This window comes from Manis pentadactyla, chromosome 13 (genome assembly GCF_030020395.1).
Source record: "Manis pentadactyla isolate mManPen7 chromosome 13, mManPen7.hap1, whole genome shotgun sequence".
In the NCBI taxonomy this organism is placed as follows: Eukaryota; Metazoa; Chordata; class Mammalia; order Pholidota; family Manidae; genus Manis; species Manis pentadactyla.
Window position 1 is genome coordinate 81,196,902 of NC_080031.1, and position 23,571 is coordinate 81,220,472.

General features: G+C 36.5%; 2 pseudogenes; both read right to left on the minus strand.

Moving 5' to 3' along the window:
- Window positions 1-348: 348 nt before the first annotated feature.
- LOC130680377 (olfactory receptor 2T12-like) lies at window positions 349-1,293 on the minus strand (annotated as a pseudogene).
- Window positions 1,294-6,893: 5,600 nt separating this feature from the next.
- Window positions 6,894-7,843, minus strand: LOC130680261 (olfactory receptor 14A16-like; annotated as a pseudogene).
- Window positions 7,844-23,571: the final 15,728 nt, after the last annotated feature.

Below are 23,571 nucleotides of genomic sequence, written 5' to 3' on the forward strand. Positions count from 1 at the left end.
TAATTTGTGGAAACACATGCCTTGCTGAATTTCTTTTATAAACAGAATTTTGGCAATAATTTAAACATATCAAATACATAGCTCCAGTAGAACCAGTCAGTAAGAGCATAAGACAGCCAGCTAGGCAAAAGCAGCCAAGTTAATTCATTGAATAAATTTGTGAGTTGTTGTGTGGAAACATTGTAATAAGGATTTGTGATCAACAGACTTTTAACATCCACAATTTATTCTTGATGACAATGTAATGGACAATCCCAATGTATGGAGGTCCATCTGTATTTCAAAGAAAAAGAGAAATAACCGTTATAGATGTAATGCATATATAACTTCTCTCTAGGAATCTTACCCTCAGTCATTATTTAAGGCAGGAATCTGGCCCAAAAACCTTGTCAGGGCTCCCTTCACCTCATTGTTCCTCTGACTGTGGGTGAGGGGGTACAACACAGGGGTTAAGATAGTATAAAATGCTGACACAACCTTGTCATGGTTAGCTGACCTATGGGATTTGAATCTCATGTAAGTAAAAATGCCTGCTCCATAAAACAGTCCCACCACAACCAAGTGTGAGAAGCAGGTGACAAAAGCCTGTTTGTGGGCTTCTGTAGAACGCATCCGGAGAAGAGCAGCCAGGGTGAGACTATAGAAAATCTGGATGAGGGAAAGTGGGTCCAGGATCATTACCACACAGCAGGTGTAACAGCACAAGCCAAACCTACCAGAGTGAGCATGTCTCCGAGGAAATGGTCAATCTCATGAGCCCTGCAAAACAGGAAGCCCAGGGTGGCAGCAGACTGCATGAGCCCATCAACTGCTCCCAGGAACAAGGATCCCAGGTCATTAGCAGGCATAGTCTTCAGTTCATGAGGATGGGGTATCTCAGGAGGTGGCAAATAGCTACATAGCGGTCATAGGATATGGCCACCAAGAGGAAGCACCTACCTCCTCCTAGTGTGGGGAAGAAGATCTGCACCCCACAGCTAGTGGGGGAGATGGACTTTCTCCCTGTCACGTAGTGAGCAGCCATCTTGGGCACAGTAGTGCAGACCAGCACCCGGTCGGTGAGGGAGAGCTGGCTCAGCAGGAGGTACATGGGCGTGTGCAGCCGGGGGTCCTGGTGAATCAGCAGGATCATGAGGGCGTTGACCACGAGGGAGGTGAAGGCAACTGTCAGAGACATCACAAATAGAACGGGTGGGCTCCTGAGTGGTTAAAGAGTCCTAGGATAATGAACTCTGAGGTTGTGTTCCAACTTTCCATGATTTCAATAGCATTGACACTAGAAACAGAGAAATAGATGAGTTTTCATCAGTTACAGTGCTCCATTTCAATTATAATTTTCATGGAAATAACTGAAAATAACAAAACTTATTTAAAATACTTGATCTGCCATTTGCAAATCTTTTAACTAGGGCATAAAATTAATTTCAGTATTTTCTTGTTCTCAAGGTTTGAATTTTAAGTACTTCTCAGTTTAGTTTGTTTAATTGACACAATGAATGAGAATTCTTCATAAATCCAATTTGCTTTGTAAGTGTATCTTTATGCTCTATGATAGCAGCACAAATGGACAAGGTATTAATTACATAATTTATAAAATGTTTGTTCTAGCCTTGTATCATACACAGTAATATTCTTGGAAGCTGAATTAAATTGATGGATTTAACTGTGTAAAGCTCAGTATTTGATAATGGAGTTATACCTATGTAACATTTCAAAACTTATTGAAACTTACCAAAATCAGATAATTTTTCGTGATGTTGAGAAATCTTAGAAGGCATTCTTTCCTTTACAAACAAGACAGCTTATTTCCCCTGGTCTAGGGACTGGCAGGCCTGAGTCTGCAGATGGAAACACAACTACTTGGAATTGGCAGTGCCTTTAGCTTGAATGCATCACGTTACACACTGAAAACAAGAGTGACCTTCTTTGAATGCTTCCCCCCAAAGCAAGCCTGTACTGCTTAGTGCGCTCTCATTTACTATATAAAGGCACTCATGTAATGACACTGTTCCCCAAAAATTAACAGAAATATAGTATCTTCTGATAAAGAAGAAAAAATAAAACTCACTAGTTTCTCACCCTACACAGAGATAAATTACTTTCCTCCTTGGTGCCAAGAGAACATACATATTTAAAGGCAATTTCATTTCTTATCTGCTGGTACTGGAACTATTCATTCTTTTTGAATAAATATGAACAGAGTTGGGGATGGTAATTCAGTCTCAAGGATCTGATGTAATTCAATGAAGTGACATGGCAGCAGGAGACCCCGTCTTGCATGGTCATCCCTTCTCCCCACTGCACACAGCCCTCCCGTACTGGAAGGCCAATGAGGACAGACAAAGGTGGTGCCAAGCCGCACTCAGTCCCCAGTCCCACTGCGGGAGCATCATGATTATATGGGCAGCATTCTGCTTGAGGGTTTTAGTTGGTTGACTCAGAGTTAGACGTCACAGAGCCCACTTCCTCTTTTCATTTTCCAAAACTTTTCTATCTGCAAAGCCCTATATTTGTAACTTGCACTCTGAACACCTAGTAACTAATCCTCCTGACTCATTTCTTTGATTGGAAGACTTCTTATTTTCCATTATTCTGATCTCTCTTTGTTGAATGTTGACAAAACTTTAAACATGTTTAAAAATCAATGCATAAAAAGTAAATGGTACCTTTGTGTGTGCATGTCTGTGTGTGTGTGTGTGAAGTAAGAGAGCACTTGAGAAAGAGAAAGAACATTTTTAAGAGGTTGGGAGTCTGAATGCCACTTACTATTTAGTTTTTAAAAAACAATAAGGCAAGTAAGTGTTAAAAAATCTGTAGTTTAGTCATTGTAGGGTGTTGGGTCATTTTCTGAAAATAATTTTTGCTATTATTGTACCCATTTTTAAGTATTCTGTAGTACAGTGACATGCATATTTGCATTTTTTCTGCAACTGTCACCAATATCCATTGAAAGGACTCTATGCATATTCTCAAACTGAAAATACATGCCCACTAAACAGTGACCCTCTAACCCTCCTGCCTCCAGGAACTGGCAGACATCTTACTACTATCCTGTCTCTTTAAATTTGACTCTTATGGGATCATCAGATAAGTGGAATTACACAAAATTTGCCCTTTTGTGACTGGCTTATTTCTTTTAACATAACATCCTCAACACTCATCCACGCTCCAAATGTGTCAGAATTTCATTCCTTCCTAAAGTGAATAATATATTCCTTTGTATGTATAATGTTTTCCTTATTAATTCCATCCATCTATGGACATTTGGGTTGATTGATGCTGCATTAATATTCTTAACTCTACTTTCACACTATCTGAATGAGTCAGTTTTCCACTGACTTAAGTATCTGTAAACCTACACAAATAAGATATTAAGAGGTAATTCCTAACTAAATTGCCAACATATAAAAGGTGTGGTTGGAAATAAAAATGAAGAATTAGCTCATCTTGCAAGTAAAGAATAGTGGCACTAAGTGGAAGAATGAAAGTTCAACATTGACTAGTGCAGGAACAGGAAGATTTACTACTCTAAAACATAAGTAGTTATCCTTCTTTTTTCACTATGGCTTCAGAAATCTTTTTTTTCCCTCTGTTCCCAGACTTTTGCTTAGAATATTTCTAAGACTTCTAGATCTTTGTGTTCAGTCTCAGAATCATCTCTTTGACAATGCTAATAGAAGGCACAAAGATACACCCTTCCTATTATAGAGTTATAGAGAAAATTAAGAATAGTGTGTATAATTTTCCTTCTACATTTTTCTGATCCTTGTTGTCCTAACATTAAAACTGAACTCTTTTTCTTTAGGATGCTGAGATGATTAATCAACCTATGCTTTAAAAACTAAAATAGTAACAGCCAAATCATTCACTGGACTGAATTGACAGGTTATTACTATAGATTTACCTGATGACTGTGTCAGCTTGCATACATTTCAGTTCTTCAGATTGTAGGATAGACAAATAGAGGCTTTTATCTGTGAATCTATATGGAGTAAACAGCAGAAGTATGGATTTTATGGGGTTCAAAAGTCAGTCTATGGAAAGGGATGAAATATTTGCCAACCACATATATTATAAGGGCTTAATATCCAAAAATGTATTAAAAGAACATACACAGCTCAGTATCACAAGAGCAAATAATCTAATTAGAAAATGAAGAAAGGACCTAAGTATAATTTTTCCAAAGTGGATATGCAAATGGCCAACAGGTATTGAAAAGGTGCCTCAACATCACTAATGGACAGAGAACTAGAAGTCGAAACCATAACCAGATATCACCTCACATATCTCACCATGGTCGTTGTCAGACAGATAACAAAAATTAACAAGATAAGGGAAAAAGTACCTCTCAGACACTGTTGATGTAAATGTGAAATGGAGCAGTGTATGTATAGAAAACAGTACAGTGGTGACTCAGAAACTTAAAACATAAACCCCACTTGATCCAATGATCCCACTGCTGAGATGTCCTGGAAAGAATGGAAATCAGTGTATCAAAGAGGATCTGCACACCCATGTTCATTGCTACATTATTCACAAAAGCTGAGCTATAGAAACAACATAAAAGATCTCTGATGGAGAAGTACACAAATAAAATTATATACATGCAACGTCCATGGTATATCATTCAACAGTAAAAAAGAAAGAAGTCTTGCCATTGGTGACCAAGTGGGTGAATCTGGAAGGCATTATGCTAAGTGAGGTCAGCCAGTCAGGAAGGCAAATACAGCATGGCCTCACTTACATGTGAAATCTAAAAAACAAGCAAACAACTTCATATTTACAGAGAATACAATGGTAGCTGCCTCGGGCTTCAGTGAGGGAATGAATGTCTAAAGATAAAAAATTTTAATTATAAGAAAAAGTTCAGAAGATCTTATGTAGAGCTTGGTGACTAGAGTTAATAATATGGTATTCTATATTTAAGAGTTGCTTAAAATAAATCTTATAAATTATCACTAACACACAATGAGTTAATTCTGTGAACTATGTGAGCTGATGATGCATTAACTATGCTAATCTTGGTAATGATTCAACTATATATATACATATATATATAATTTTCACATTGTATACTTTATTTTTATTTATTAATAGGATATACAATATCATATTTGTTTCAGAGGTACAATATAATGACTGAATAAATAAATAAATATATATATATACAATTATATTTATCAATCATCCCACAATAAAAAATTGTTTTAAAAGCAAAACCAGTCACATCATAAAATCGAGAACAAAAACAGAGTTACAGGACTGATACTGCCCAAGGTCAGGACTTAGTGGGAAGCTACAATAATCAAGGTAGTGTGGTAATGACCAAAAAGCATAAAATAGGTCAATGCAATAGGATAGAAATCTCAGAAATAGACCTCTGTAAATATAATCAACTCATCTTGACAAAGGAGCAGATTGTTTATACAACTATTAATGTTGCTGGAAAAACTTTGCATGAAAAAACATTCCAGATATAGACTGTACACACTTTACAGAGTTTAATTCAAAGTGAATCTTAGACCTGAATGCAAAGCATTGTAGTATAAAACCCTGCTAAATAGCCTAAGAGAAAGGCTAGATAACCTTAGTTATATGAGGCCTTTTTAGATAAAACATCATAGGCAGGATTCATGAAAGCAAATGTTGGTAACCTGCATTACAGTAAAATTAAAAAACTTAAAACTCCTGAGAAGGAAAATATCAAAAGAAGGAGAAGACAAGCAACAGGCTGGGAGAAATAACTTGTGGAAGACACGTAGGATAAAAGACCCTTGTTCAAAATATGCAAAGAACAAATAAAATTCAATAATAAGAAAACAAACACTCCCACTGAAAATTGGGCACTTCACTGATGAAGACAGACAGGTGTCAAATAAACGTTTGAAAAGATGCTCCATATCATATGTCATCAAGAAAATAAAAATAAAAACAATGAGATACCACTGCACACAATTTGAATGGTCAGTTCCAGACATTAATAGAAATGCTGCCGAGAAGATGCAGCACCAGGAAGTCGTACATATTAGTTACAGGAATTCAAAATGGTACAGCCACTTGGAAGACAGTTTTGGTGGTTTTTATACAAACCATATATACTTTTATCATGTGGTCCAGCAAACAAGTACCTTGGTATTTACCCAAAGGAGTTGAAAAGTTATGTACACAAATGATAATGCAAAAGAATATCTATAGCAGCTTTGTTCTTAATTGCTAAAATTTGGAATGAACCAAGGTGGCATTCAGCAGGTGGAAAGGTAAATGAATGTGATGCGTGCAGACAATGGGATATTATTCATAAATAAAAGGAAACGAGCTGTCTAGCTATAAAAAGTCATGGAGAAACTTGTATGCATATTACTAAGTAAAATAAGCTAATTTCAAAATGTTCTTTATTGCATGATTCCAACTGAATCACATCCTACAAAACCAAAAATTATGGAGAATGGAAGAATTCAGTGGCTGCCAGAAGCTGATGGAAGCAAGAGAGAAAAGTAGACAAAGCACAGAAGATTTTGGGGGTAGTAAAATGCTCTGTGTGATGTTATACTCATGAGTAAATGCCACTTTACATTTATACAACTCATAGAATATAAAACACTAAGATAGAAACGCTAATGTAAACTATGGATGTTGAGTAATTATGAGATGTCAACATTACATTGTTGGTTTAAAAGAAGAATGACTCGTGTTAGTTATATTGCTCTTGTGGGAGGCTATGCATTTCTGGGTATAAGGGTTATGTGGAAAATCCCTATACCTCACAATAAATTTTGTTACAAACCTAAAAATATTCAGAAAAGAAACTTCAAAGGATTTTAAGTAAAAATATTACCAAATAATGGACCTATAATTATTGATGATAATACTTATTGAAATAAAAGATGGAATACCTAATGCTTTTGGGTGAATAGTCCCTTCTGCAACATTTCCAGAGACTTTTTATGGCATTATTTCTAAGACCATATATCATGGGATTAAAGGTTGGGGGAGCCATGGTATAGAACACAGACATGACAAGGTCAAAAATAGAAGGGGCTTGTGAAATCGGCCACAGATATGCAGAGAAACCAGTGGAGAGAAATAATACAATCACAGTCAGATGTGGAAGGCAAATGGAGAAGGCTTTTGACTGACCTTCTGTTGATGGCATTTTCTTGACGAATGTGGCGAAGATGTAGACATAGCAAATAATGATGAAAATAAAACAGCAGATATCCAATACCACACTTATGAGGATAGGTACAATCTCTCTTATTATGTTTTCTGAGCAAGAAATAGCCAATAACTGTGGGATATCACAAAAAAACTGATGGACGACATTAGAACCACAGTAGGATAAGGAGAAGGTACCGGCTGTGTGCATTATGGCGATCAGACCCCCACCCAGCCAGGACACGGCTGTCAACTGAACACGCATATTCACATTCATGATGAACTCATAGTGCAGGGGGTGGCATATGGCAGCATAGCGGTCAAAGCACATCACGGTGAGGAGATTCAGCTCTGCAGTCGCTAAAAACACAAGCAGAAAGACCTGGGCTACACAGATAGGAAATGAGATGGAGTTACTGTGAGTCAAGGAGTTGGCAATGGATTTGGGGATTGTGAATGTAATTAGGCAGAGATCCAAGAAGGACAAATTCTTCAGGAAGAAGTACATGGGGGTGCAGAGACGCTTGTTCAAAGTTATGATCATGATAATGAGGACGTTTTCCATTAGTGCAAAGAAGTATATCAAGATGAAGAGCACTGAGTGCAAAATGTACATATTTTCATTGGTAGAAAATACAATGAGGATAAATTCTGTCACAGCTGTGAGATTTGTTGTGCTTGGAGACATAAATCTGTATTTTAAAAAAAAGAGAAATGAAACGTCATTTTCAAGTCCTTCCATATTCAACTTACAAGATAGTTCTGTATTCATATAGTCATCACACAATCTATTTAATAAAAATGTTACTCCTACCATGTGGGTTGATCACCAACAGTACCTGAATAACACTGCTTTACTGAACCACTTTATACTCAGTGCACATGCACGTGCCATATTTATTACCAAAATATGTTCTATGAAATATGCTGAAGGACTGAAAATTTGAACCGACTGTAACGTAAGTGTCCTGATGAAAAGCACCCTCCCCATATCTATAAATGAATCCTGAGAAACAAACTGATAACTGCTAAATTGTGTCCTAATCTTAATGTCCTTATGTCCTATCCCATGACTAACAACATTTGTTTCAGCACATCTTCCAATAAATTGAACAGTAAACAATTCTTTAAAAAAATGAATTACAGACTTTCCTCAATCCTATAAACTATTTAACCTACATTGTCTCTAGAAAATACTTTATCTGGAGATGTTGTTACATTTAACATTTTAATATAGAGATAGATCTACGTTATTCACATTCATAATACTCAAATTATTTATCATAAAAGTAGGTGGTTTTATTCATATATGCATTATGGTTCTATGTGACACATATCCTGATTACCTTAGGTATCAAATCCTACAGGGTATGACCTAAGATTGTTCACATCATATTCATCAATTTATCACTTCCTCTTATTAATTCCCACTTTATCTGACATTTTCCCCATATCTAATAAGTTAAAAAGTGTTTCTCTATAAACTTTTTTTTTTTCATGTCTGAACTTCCAGTCCCACAATGCATGAACTTGCAAGCATGATATTTTCCACGTTCACCTATTCCCCATCTATTTTCCTGTCTCCTTCTATCCCTAACATAAGATGAATGCAAATACATGGTGGGGGAGAAGGGACCATTTATAGCTGGAGCTAAATTCAGTCTTGGTCTACCGAGTGTAACTTTCCTCTTTTTGCAGTAACACATTCATACCTTCTGTTTGTACAGATTTTGTTCATCCACCTTCATGCAAATGTGTAAAATATTAAGCCTTTACTATACAATATTCTATCACACACACTCTTCTTATTCTAATTCTCTAAAATATTATGTTCCACTTTTCTCCTGGTGCTGGACAATGTGAACATCTTCAGTACATATTGGTTGTTAGGTTTGGGAAAGAAATAATATAAAGCAATTTTAATATATTAGTGGAAATAATTTCACATATTTTAATGAAAACAAAATAAAGTTTAGAACGTATTCCAGTCAAAGATGTAAAATTTTGGGGGTGACTTAAAACACATGTTCATAATGATAAAATTAGATTTGATATACATGTGCTGATGTCCCTGTTAAAATATTGTGAATTCTTCATTTTACAAGATCAGTAGCAGCCTCTCAGTGACAGACTAAGAAAAACCCAGGTGTTCATCTTGATAAATAAATTTCCATATCTGTCCATCACTCCTAATGTGATATATTAAATGATTAAGAAGTAATCCTTCATAGAGTCCCTGAAGATACAATCTGACTCATATCTGTCATTAATATTTTAGGGGTTGAAAAATATAACATGCCTTTTTGAAGACAACATTATTTTAATTTTAGTTTCATCTTGAGGCTCTTCATTATTCACTGTCTACTTCTCATTAATTGTTATTTCATTTAACATTTTATACACTTTCACCTTAGTATTCTAAATGCTAAATTCAGCATTAACAGATAGGAATGTAATACTGTAATAAAACCACTAAAAATCATAATCAGTGGAGCACCTTAAATTTAATAAAAATAATTTTTTTTCCCAATGAAACTTACCTCAAAAAAGCTGATATTGTTAACTTAACAATTTGTGTACCACAGAATAAATTGATCCCTCTAGATATTTTTTAGTGTTCATTACAGTAAAATTAGTACTTTAACTACTGTTACTTTTTTTCAAATATAAAATGAAAATTTAAATCTAGAATACTGTAAATTTAAAACGATTTTGCCCAAAAAAATCATTTAATAGTATACCTCCAAATCCTTGTACATAAAAGTTCCAGCTGTGTACTTAAGCTTTCTTCTAGTGAAATTTACTGCCATCACAAGGACAGAAGGACACACATCTCAACTGAGTAGAGATGACTAGCTTTGTTGATTCCTCTGAAAAGTTGTATGATTCTTAACTCTGGCTTCATCAATAACTCAGTCAAAAGAAACAGGAGACCTGAAGAGCTTGACAATTTTGCCTCTTCTGCTGATCTCTTGTGTGTTTAACCATAGTCCAAGAGTTACAATTTATCAAGCTGTTTTATTCCAAAGGGAATATAGAGTTATTGTTTTCTCCATTAACCTGCTCAGTCAGTATCAGCCTATACTAAATCTCACCCAATTATTAGTGCAATCAGCATGCCATATTTTAACTTTGTTAGTAATTTACAAATCTGTGACAGGACTCCAGTTAATCTAGCATCCAATGTTTCAGTCATTTATTGAGTGCCTACTATGGGTCAGACTCAGTAGACTGCAATACGTCATTAAAAGCAGTGCTGTGAGTCAAAGTCCAAAGGTGAGCGTGAATGCACTGTCTCTTGCCCGGAGATGGAGGCCTTGGAGAGAGACTGGAGGAAGAGAATACAGTGCAGTCCCAAAGGGAGGGCCACCAACACCAGGTCAGTTAAGAGCACAGCGGGTGTGTGACATGTGAGCTTGACAATCTCCGGGGAGCAGGGAAACAAGAGACTAGAATATGAGTGAACAAAAAGATTTCATGATCAGGAATACTGCACTTCATGTGAAGCTGTTAATTTTTACCGTGAGAGGAAAGACACAGGTGGTTTTGAGTAGGAGAGAAGCCTGTCATGATATACTTAACCTTGATCACTGTCTGGTAAGTGTAGGCGGTAGAGAAAGTAGACTGGATGCAAATACATGGAAAGGAAATACATCCACAGATTATAAGAATTACTATTGTTAATACACTATACTACACCAAACCTTCTACAGATTCCATTTAATCCCTATCAAAATTATAATACATTTTTCACAGAAATTGAAAGCTATCATAAATTAGTATGAAATAAAAAAGTACTCTGACTAGCAAAAGCAGCCTTGAAAAGAAGGACAAAGTTGGAATCATCTCACTCTCTCATTTCAAGCATTCTTATCACAGTAATCAAAATAGTATAGTACTGGCATAACACTAGATAAATAAATCAATGGAACATATTGGCTATCCAGAAATCAGTACACATATATATTCTAGTAATATTCATCGAGGGAGCCAAGAAGATGAAATGAAACATGATATTCTCTTCAATTAACAGTAGTGGGGAAAGTGGATAACTACATGAATAAAAATACAGTGGTCCCCTATTTTACAACACTCACAAAAACTAACTCAAGATGGATTAGAGACTTACACATAAGATCTGATACCATAACACTCCTAGAAACCAGACCCAAGAGCCACCTTGACATTGGTTGTGGCAAAGTTTTTTGAATATGACATCAAATGCATAAGCAAAAAGGCAAAAATAAACAAGTAGGACTACCCTGAACTACAGTGCTTCTGCCGAGCAGAGAAACAGTAAAACAAAAGAAATGCATGAAAAGGGAAAAAATATTTGCAGACCATCTACCTGACAAGGAATTAATACCCAAAATACATACATGCAATGTTATAGCAAAAAAATAAAAAGTGGTTTAAAAATAGATATCTGCAACAAAATGCAAATAAAATGAGGTGTCACTTTATGATCTGTTAGAGGGCTATTCCAAATAAAGTGAGACACTAAGTGTTGACAAGGATGTGTGGAGAAACGGGAACCCTTGATGGGAATGTAAATTGGCACAGCCAATGTGTAAGACACTGTGGACGTCACTCAAAAAATAAAACTACCATACAATTCACCAATCCCACTTCTGCCTATATACCTGAAAGAAATGCAAATATTGTATTGATTTCAGTACTACACCCATAAAAAAGAAAGATGTGGAAACATGTAGATGTGGAAATTCTAAGTGTCCTTCAATGAATGATGGAAAAAGTATGACTTCATATACATTATATATATATATATATATATATATATATATATATATATATATGTAATGAAATATTGTGCAGTTCTATAAAAGGAAATTTTGCCTTTCTCAATAATTTGGATAGACCCTGGAAGCATTATACTGAGTGAAATAAGTGAGACATACAAAGAATAACACTATGTTTTTACTTATATGTGGAGTCTAAAGAAGCTGAACTCATAGAAATAGAGCATCAAATGTTGATTGTTGGGTCTTGGATGAGGGAGAAATTTGGAGTAGTTGGTCAAATGGAACAAATTCCCGGCTGTAAGACAAATAAAAGCCATTTATCTAATGTACAGCATCATGACTATAATTAACAATACTGTGTATATACTTGGAGGTTATTAAGAAAGTAGGTCATATTATCACTACACACACAAATCATAATTATGTGAGGGGTTAAAGGTGTTAACTAACCTTACATTAGGAATGATTTTTCAATACATTTGTGTCTAATTATAGCATTGTAACCTTAAATCTACTTCTGTTTTGTTTTAACAATAAATAAATAAATCTAGGGAAAAATAAAGCAAGAACAAAAGGAGATACACTATGACAATTTCACTGCTATTGATACTAATTTTGATCACTCGCTTGAGATGCTGGCTGCTAACTTCTCTAGGAGTAATGATCAGTACTAGGTGGGCAGATACCTTGAAACAAGACCTCTTGTTAGACTGAAAGTTATCATTCCATTTTCTAATCCCTTAAGTTGTTTATATACTACATGCTCTCCTGAAATTCTGTGCAATGTGCTTAGTGGGTTTTATTTTTTTGTGAGTAACACATTTTTTTAATTAAGTTATCATTGATATACACTCTTATGAAGGTTTCACATGAAAAACATTGTGGTTACTACATTCACCCATATTATCAAGTCCCCCCCATACCCCATTGCAGTCACTGCCCATCAGTGTACTAAGATGCCACAGAGTCACTACTTGTCTTCTCTGTGCTACACTGTCTTCCCTGTGACCTCCTCACACACCATGTGTACTAATCATAATACCCCTCAATCCCCTTCTCTCTCCATCTCCACCCACCCTCCCTATCCCCTCCCCTCCCCTTTGGTAACCACCAGTACCTACTTGGAGTCTGTGAGTCTGCTGCTGTTTTGTTCCTTCAGTTTCGCTTTGTTGTTCTACTCCAGAAATGAGGGAAATCATTTGGTACTTGTCTTTCTCCACCTGGCTTATTTCACTGAGCATAACACCCTCTAACTCCATCTATGTTGCTGCAAATGGTAGGATTTGTTTTCTTCTCATGGCTGAATAGTATCCCATTGTGTATATGTTCCACAACTTCCTTATTCATTCATCTACTGATGTTCACTTAGGCTGCTTCCATATCTTGGCTATTGCAAATAGTGCTGCAGTAAACATAGGGGTGCATGTGTCATTTTGAATCTGAGATCTTGCTTTCTTTGTTTAAATTCCTGAGAAGTGGAGTTACTTGGTCATATGGTATTTCTATCTTTAGTTTTTTGAAGAACCTCCATAGTGATTGCACCAATTCAAATTCCCACCAACAGTGTAGAATTGTTCCCTTTTTCTCATATCCTCACCTTCAGTTTTAAATGTTTGTAGCAGTGGAAAGTGTTCATATGATGTCAGATTCTATATACTTTTGAAATTAGAGCCAATACAATTTGCTAATATGGAATGTGCAGTTAAGAAGGGATCCAAAAGAAACAACAAGTGTCCTTTCCTCTTCAGGAGGCAGGGATCTAGGATTCCCTGCATTATGGACATCATGCTTTTCCACACCTCTGTGGAGTCATACAGGAAGGGGACCTGTGAGAACAGACTTTTGTTGGAAGACCACTCTGTCTCTCCTGCCTGTATTCACAGCTTCTCCTGGTTAATCTTCCTTTAGATGTATGTCACAACATGGAACCTTGTAAATCCCTAAATGTACAAACACATGGCTCTGCAAACTCATTTTTATACCCCATATCTACTCCTTCAGAAGTGTTAAAAATCTTCCATGCCATCTGGAAATTATTAATCAGCAAAATCCTTTAAATTTTAAAACTTTGCCCTGAATCTCCAAACATCATCTCCTTAAAGCACGGGGCTTCTCTGAGTATACATCCCACCCTGAAGTCCTCTCAATGATGTTGATATGTCTCTGGAAGAAGCACTTGCTGCCTAGCTGAGGTCAGCAGACATGCTCAGGTATCACCATCTCAGGACCTACCTTGGGAAAAGCAGTCCATGCCCTGCCATGACAGCCCACTATGAAGGAGCAATGTTGGGGTGAAGGGACACCATGGTAGAAAATACTAGCTCTGAGCCCTAACTGGATGTTGGTTCATGACCTTGGGAGTTCTCCAGATGAGATTAAAACTGACCACCACTCAATGGAGGGCAAGGAAAAACTAAAGAAAGAGGCAGGCCACTCCATGCAGATGGGTGGCAGGTTTGATAAGCAAAGGAACTTATACACATTGTTGTTATTGGGTGGCTGCCAGAAGACTACATCTCTGTGCCTGCCCACCAGTATCCTAAAAGTGTACACAGAGGTCTTAATGGGCTTCAGGAATTTATAGGCTCTTGATAGGCTCAATAACACTAATCTGTCATGGCTGTATTCTTGAATCAACTCCTACAGTGGGAAGGTGGCACAATCTAAGGCAAAAGGAGAGAGAGGAGCCTTCCACTTCCCAGTTCCAGCTTGTTCATCTGTAGTGCTTATACCCCCTCCATGACCGCCTCCAACACTAGGTAGGGAAACGCTTTGCTAACTCACCTCCTGCCCAATCCTGCTTCTTTCTAATTCTTTTCACTGGTGGTGTTGATTTCTGAACCATACCCAACTCAATTTAATATCTGTGTCCAGGCAACCCTACCTGCAACACAGAGGGTGTTGCCTTCTCTTTCACCCCCTTATATCACTCAGTCTAAGGAAGAGCATGTCTGTCTTGCTGTCCGTAACCAGTTCTAGATCCTTCTCCCTGATTCTTCCAGGGGTGATGAGTTGCTTGAATTTTATGTCATAAGCCTATACTTCCTTCTCACCACTTTTGTTGAGTCATTTACTCTCCAAGATTCCCCACCTGGATGGTCATGCCCAGTTTGACTTCTCATTGTCATTATCTTAGACAAAATGAAAGATGAGGAATGTGGTATATGATTAATGTAATAATTTTCAGAATGATATATTTCAATAACTGAATTGTTATAAGACCAATATAATTTAATGCACATTTAGAATAAAATTCTTCAGTTCCAAAGAAATTAACTGCAGTGATGATGTGATTTCTTTTAATTTATTAGTGCTTCTGATAGGAGCTTTCTATTATGATATGTTTTAGTCTTACTACTGAACGTAGAATTTTCTCAAAGTTTCATGTACATATTTTTGGAAACTTGAAATTTTTTGCAGAATAGATTTTATAATTACCCTTAAATGCTATATAAAATTGATATATCTTGATTTTAACAATACTGTGATATCTGTAATATTTTTGGTGTGCTTTTTATAAATAATGGATAAATTATATTATATTTTCTTATTTTCTTTTTTTACTGAAACCATTCTAGTTTCATCATATATTAGATCAAAGATATTTTTACGTGTATGATTTTTAAACTTCAACTTAAAAGTCATTCTTCTGAAGATCTTTATTGTGTTCATCTAAGTTTAATTATTAATGTATTTTAAGATAGATATGCGACTTAAAGAGAAAAGGGAGTACAAATAATAATTGAATCATGTACACAGTCTGGAATATTTTAAAGACGTAGAAATTTGGTAAGGATATACACAGTACCTTTGCTATATTATTCTACATTATGAGAATTTGGAAGGTTTGAACAATAAGTGATCTGGATTATTTTTAAAAAATTGTTAGTCTTATCAATAAAACCAAAAAAATGTGATTTTCCTTGGCAGGTTCAATGTATTTAGATTTCCCTCTTTTAAAACAAAAATACTTGGAGTATATTGGAGGAGCAAGTAAGTATATTGGAGGGGAAAATGATGGCAGTGTGAGAAAAGAAGCAGAAACTTCCCAAAACCACATACAACACAAAAATAGAGCAAATACAACTAATCCTGAAAAAGCAACCCAAAGATGGCAGAACAGACTTTCTACATCTGTGGGAAATAGAAGACCTCACAGAAAAGGATAAAGTAGTGAAGCTGCCCTCTAGCAGGACCCAAATTCCCTAGAATATAAACATGAACAACTTTTTCCTGCAGACATCTCCTTGGGCAAGGGAAACAAAAGCAAAAATGAACAAGTGGAACTATATCAAACTAAGATGTTTCTGTGCAGCAAAGTATACTATGAGGAGAAAAAAAGGCAACCTATAGTATTGGAGAATATATTCATAAATAACTTATCCAATAAGAGTTTAACACTCGAAATATATAATGAGCTCCCTCACATACCTTAACACCCAGAAAACAAATAACCCAAATACAAAATGGGTGGAAAATCTGAACAGACACTTCTCCAAAGTAGAAAATCAGATGGTCAAAAGGCATGTGAAAAGATGTTCCACATCACTAATTACTAAGGAAATGTAAATTAAAACCAGAATGAGTTATCACCTCACACCAGTAAGGATGACCAACATCCAAAAGACAAGAAACAACAGAAACGACAAATGCTGGGGAAGATGCAGAGAAAGGGTAACCCTCCTACATGACTGATGGGAATATAAACTAGTTCAACCATTGTGGAAAGCAATATGGAGATTCCTCAAAAAACTAAAATTAGAAAAACCATTTGACCTGGTAATTCCACTCTTAGGAATTTACCCAAAGAAAACAACTTCTGAGATTCAAAAAAACATATATACCCCTATGTTTACTGAAGCACTATTTACAATAGCCAATATATGGAAGCAACCTAAGTGTCCATCAGTAGATGAATGGATAAAGAAGATTTGGTACATATACACAATGGAATACTATTCAGCCATAAGAAAGAAACAAATCCAACCTTTTGCAAGAGCATGAATGGAGCTAGAGGGTATTGTGCTCAGTGAAATAAGCGAGAGGGATAAAGAGAAGTACAAAATGATTTCCCTCATTTGTGGAGTATAACAATGAAGCAAACCTGAAGGAACAAAACAGCAGCAGACTCAAAGACTCCAAGAAATGACTAGAGGTCACCAAAGGGAAAGTGTTGGGGAGGGTGGGTGGGGAAGGATGGAGAAGGGGATTTAGGGGTATTATAGTTAGCACACAATATAGATAAGTCATGGAGAAAGCAGTATAGGACTGAGAAGATAAGTAGTGACTCTATAGCATCTTGATCTGCTGATGGACATTTATTGCAATGGGGTGGGGAGGAATTGTTAATATGAGTGATTGTTGAAATCACAGTGCTGCTCACATGAAACATTCATCAGACTATATATCAATGGTACCTCAATTTAAAAACCAAAAAGAATTCAGGAAAAAAGTTCATTTCCTATTAAATTTTTAACTGATTTAAAATGTAGGATCTGGATTGGGAGCCAAGATGGCGGAGTGAGTAAAGCAGCAGAAATCTCCTCCCAAAACCACATATATCTATGAAAATATAACAAAGACAACTCTTCCTAGAATAAAAACCAGAGGACACAGGACAAAATCCAGACCACATCCACACCTGCAAGAACCCAGCACCTCACAAAGGGGATAAGACACAAGCCCCAGGAAAGCAGGACCCGAGCGCCCTACCCCCAGCTCCCAGCTAGAGGAGAGGAGTCAGAGTGGGAGGGAGAGGGAGCCCAGGACTCCTGAACACGCAGCCCCAGCCATCTGTACCAGAGTGCAGGCACAGTGCATGCGTGGGGTCCTGGATACTAGTGAAACAGGGCAGCAAGAATGGTGAGGGAGTACCGGAGGTCAGCGCTGGAGGACAAAAGAAAAGCGAGCAGCCATTTTTTTCTTTCTTTTGTTGTTGTTGTTTTGTTTTCGGGAGTGCATTTTGGAAGTCTTAAAGGGACAGGGATCCCAATGCTAGGGAAAAAGGGCAGCAAGACCAGCGAGCAGGTATCGGTGGCCGGCGCCGGAGAAAAAAAGAAAAGCGAGCAGCCATTTTTTTTTTTTTTTCTGTTGATGTTTTGTTTTGGCGGGTGCTTTTTGGAAGTCTTAAAGGAACAGGGTCCCCAGTACTAGGGAAAAAGGGCAGCAAGACCTGTGAAAGGGTGCCTGAGGCTAGCGCCAGAGAATAAAGAAAAACGAGTGGCCTTTTTTGTTGTTGTTGTTGTCGTTGTTTTGTTTTGGCGGGTGCTTTTTGCAAGTATTAAAGGGGCAAGGCGGGACACTTAGTCCAGAGGTAGGGAATACGGGGACCTCTAGGCACTCTAATCCCCTGGGTAGCAGAGAGCACAGAGGCCCCTTACGGAGATAAATAGCCTCGGGGCCTCTCCCCCTCAAACGCGTCTCCACCAATTTGGAGAAGCAGCCCCAGCCAGGCCACGCCCACAGCAACAGCGGAGATAAAGTCCATAGCAGGCAGGCAGGAAGCAGAAACCCTGTCTGCACGAAGCTACCTAGCACAAGCAACTAGATATGGCTGTTCTCCCAGGAGAGGAAAGCCACAAACCAACAAGAAGGGAATTTCTTCCAGCTGTCACTCATTACAGCTCTGCAAACTATTCATATCACCATGAAAAAAAAAAATTGCAGGCAAACCAAAATCACAAGGCACCAGAGAAGGAGACAGACCTAACCAGACTTCCTGAAAAAAAATTCAAAATAAAAATCATAAACATGCTGACAGAGATGCAGAGAAATATGCAAGAGAAATGGGATGAAGTCTGGAGGGAGATCACAGATGCCAGGAAGTAGATTACAGAAATGAAACAAACTCTGGAAGGGTTTATAAGCAGAATGGATATGATGCAAGAGGCCATTGATGGAATAGAAACCAGAGAACAGGAACACATAGAAGCTGACATTGAGAGAGATAAAAGGATCTCCAGGAATGAAACAATATTAAGAGAATTGTGTGACCAATCCAAAAGGAACAATATCCGTATTCTAGGGGTACCAGAAGAAGAAGAGAGAGGAAAAGGGATGGAAAGCATCTTGAAAGAAATAACTGCTGAAAACTTCCCCAAACTGGGGGGAAATAATCAAACAGACCACGGAAATACACAGAACCCCCAACAGAATGGACCCAAGGAGGACAACACCAACACACATAATAATTAAAATGGCAAAGATCAAGGACAAGGATAGAGTTTTAAAGGCAGCTAGAGAGAAAAAGGTCACCTATAAAGGAAAACCCATCAGGCTAACATCAGACTTCTCGACAGAAACCCTACAGGCCAGAAGAGAATGGCATGATATATTTAATACAATGAAACAGAAGGGCCTTGAACCAAGGATACTGTATCTAGCATGACTAACATTTAAATATGATGGCAGGATTAAACAATTTGCAGACAAGCAAAAGCTGAGGGAATTTGCTTCCCACAAACCACCTCTACAGGACATCTTACAGGGACTGCTCTAGATGGGAGCACTCCTAGAAAGAGCACAGCACAAAACACCCAACATATGAAGAATGGAGGAGGAGGAATAAGATGGGGAAGAAGAAAAGAATCTCCAGACAGTGTATATAACAGCTCAATAAGTGAGATAAGTTAGGCAGTAAGATACTAAAAAGGCTAACCTTGAACCTTTGGTAACCATGAATTTAAAGCCTGCAATGATAATAAGTACATAACTTTCAAAGTCACCCTAAATGTAAATGGACTTAATTAACCAATCAAAAGACACAGAGTAATAGAATGGATAAAAAAGCAAGAACCATTCATATTCTGCTTACAAGAAACTCACCTCAAACCCAAAGACATGTACAGACTAAAAGTCAAGGGATGGAAAAACCTATATCAGGCAAACAACAGCGAGAAGAAAGCAGGGGTTGCAGTACTAATATCAGACAAAATAGACTTCAAAACAAAGAAAGTAACAAGAAATAAAGAAGGACACTACATAATGATAAAAGGCTCAGTCCAACAAGAGGATATAACCACTCTAAGTATATATGCACCCAACACAGGACCACCAGCATATGTGAAACGAATACTAACAGAACTAAAGGGGTAAATAGACTGCAATGCATTCATTTTATGAGACTTCAACACACCACTCACCCCAAAGGATAGATCCACTGGGCAGAAAATAAGTAAGGGCATGGAAGCACTGAACAACACAGTAGAGCAGATGGACCTAATAGACATCTACAGAACTCTACATCCAAAAGCAACAGGATATACATTCTTCTCAAGTGCACATGGAACATTCTCCAGAATAGACCACATACTAGCCCACAAAAAGAGCCTCAGCAAAATCCAAAATATTGAAATTCTACAAACCAATTTTTCAGACCACAAAGGTATAAAACTAGAAATAAATTCTACAAAGAAAACAAAAAGGCTCACAAACACATGGAGGCTTAACAACATGCTCCTAAATAATCAATGGATCAATGAACAGATGAAAATAGAGAACAAGGAATATATAGAAACAAGTGACAACAACAACACAAAGCCCCAACTTCTGTGGGACGCAGCAAAAGCAGTCTTAAGAGGAAAGTACATAGCGATCCAGGCACACTTGAAGAAGGAAGAACAATCCCAAATGAATAGTCTAACATCACAATTATCGAAACTGGAAAAAGAAGAACAAATGAGGCTGAAAGCCACCAGAAGGCGGAACATAGTAAAGATCAGAGAAGAAATAAACAAAATTGATAAGAATAAAACAATAGCAAAAATCAATGAAACCAAGAGCTGGTTCTTTGAGAAAACAAACAAAATAAATAAACCTCTAGCCAATCTTATTAAGAGAAAAAGAGAATCAACACAGACTATCTACTGTTAAAAGAACATATGGGATGTGAACTGTCTCCAAGAATGGGTTGTTTTAATTTGTCTGATTTCTCTCAGACTGTTGAAGTTCAGTTGGACAATATTCACCATATCATATATAAGTTTTCACAAATGCCTAGGGTGCCTAACTGGTTTTCTTGGTTTCACTGGAGATGGCTGGTAATTATACATCTGCTTTGGTTATGTAACTGTATTCCTATTATGTTAATGTGTTTATGCAATTTAATTAGTAGTTTAAAACCTATCCATGCTTAAGTTACTCTACAAGAAGATATGTCAAAGAAATAATCAATCTTCCCATGTTTTCTTCCATCTGCTACTCCTATAGCTTTTTTTCTTCCTTCCCAATTACAACCCTTAAATAGAATTTGTGCATCATATCGAATTTACCGAGTATCATCAGTCTTCCAAGTGATAAAGGTACCTCAAGACAAATACTGGGCATAGAAGCCACAGGGCATAAATCGGCAAAGAAGTAGAAAGCTAACCATTTCAAACAATATTGCCTCTCTCTCACTTACCAACTTTACATTTCCCTGTATGGCCCCGAAGATGACTGGTTAGCCAGAGACCGGTAAGATTCCTCAAGGGAGGAACAACCTAAGACAGGCACAGTCACAGGGGGGCCATCAGGTGAGAAATTGGAGACCAACAGAGGTGAGGCTTAGAACCTCACACCCCCTGTTCTGAGAGAAATCTTCTGCATCCGTGGATGTTTTGTTGCCCTTGTCTAGCTTGGATTAATACTTAGTGTACAGGCACACACCTGATCATCTACATTTGCTCTCTTACAACACTAAGCTATGTTTTCTACCTTTATCTTGCATCTACCTACCACTTCATTTTATTAAAAATAATAATAATAATAATAATAATAATAATAAGGGAGAAATGTGGGATTCACATATAAATCAAGTATAAAAATCAAAGGTATATTCATATTTGACCTGATTGTTTATAATTCATAATGCGTGATCAAAACCGAAAGTTTCTGTGATGACTGCCCTTGTACTGCTCACCATGTAAGAACTTATTCACTATGCTTCAGAAGATTGGAGACTGACGAGAATTAGGCTTGGGGTGGATTAATGATTGTGCATTGAGTCCCCTATATGGAATTTTATTGTTGTTAACCATTTGATCAATAAATATGAGAGATGCCCTCTCAAAAAAAAAAAAAAAAAAAAAAAACCGAAAAACAAAATAAAATATAATAAAATGTAGGATCTATTCTGAACTCTGAATTCTAGTGCATTTGTCTATAAGTCTGTCACATATAGTTGACTACTGTACCTTTCCAGGAAGTTTTAAATAAGGAAGTATATTCTCTAATCTTGAATTTTCTCCTAATTTTTCCCTGACTATTCTGGGTCATTTGAATTTTTACATTAAAACAAATGGAACCCATGCATATCCATGAATTAATAATGTTATTGGTTTATCAATTTTTACAAGAAATCCAAGTGGAATTTAACTGAATATGTAAATCAATTTGGGGAATGTTGCCATCTTAAAAGCATTATAATTTCTGAATTCAAGAATTTGTGATTTTTCCCCTTTTCCCAGTTTTTTAATTTCTGTCAACAATTTCTTATATTTTTCTGAGGATAAGATTTATACTTGTTTGGTTAAAACTTTCAATAAAAAATTTTTATAATTTTTCTGTTGTAAATTGAATGGTATTTTATATTTCATTTTGTAATTTTCATTGGTAGTGAGAATAAAGCCCTTTATTTTTTTGTATCTTGATTATGTACTGTGAATCCTTTCTGGATCCCATTTCAAAGATCATGTAATTTTAAAATAGGGATAATTTTACTATTTATTTTCAAAATAAGCACTACAAAAATTGTATATAATGGCATATGTTTAGGCAAAAGAATTTGCTGTAACTAATATATCAACATATGAAATGTATACATAAATAAACATATATGTATATAAGAGCAATTCCTTCTAATATTGAATAATTTTTTTGAATGTGATTAACATTATATTCAGTAAATATTAACCTTCCCTAAAGATAGCTTGTGCCTTTTGTCTTGAGAACCTGGAAGATAACTGCTAAGACGTTCCAACGTCCTGTCCTTAAAATATATTTTTTACATAGAATCATTAAGACATGCCTGGTCATCTATTCAAATAATCTGATTTATGGCATGAACTTTTAACCACACACAGTAGCATATCCACATAGAAAAGAACTACAGGCTAAGGTAAGTCACACAGGAAGTTATTCATACCTACATGTCTCACCTGAAATAAATCTTTGGAAACCAAAGCTTTGGTGATCTCCTCTTGTTGAAAATATTTCATGTGCACTACTGTTATTTTATAATATATACTTTTCATACTATATATTTCATATAAAATATTTCTTGTAAGATATTGTTGCTGGGATCATAAGTTATGTAAATTTGCACCTGGAACACTCCTGGGCTCTTGCCTATGTGTCTCTTTTATTTAATATGCTCATTTTAATCTGTATCTTCACATTTTGATAAATTTTAATGAGTATAATGGCCTTTTGGAATTATGTGCATCCTTCCATTGACTAGATGAACATGAAGGTGATCTTGGTGAGCTGTTGTCAGAAGTAGGATTTTCCAGAACTGCTCTGACTCACTGAAACATGCTCAAAGAATGGTGTAGGCAAAGGAAGGCTGTAAGCGCCACTGTTGATGAAATTTAGTGCCTTCATGACCACTGTGTCTCCCATTCTATCTAACATGTGATCATTTATAGATGTAAAAGTTACAAATAAAATTTAGAAG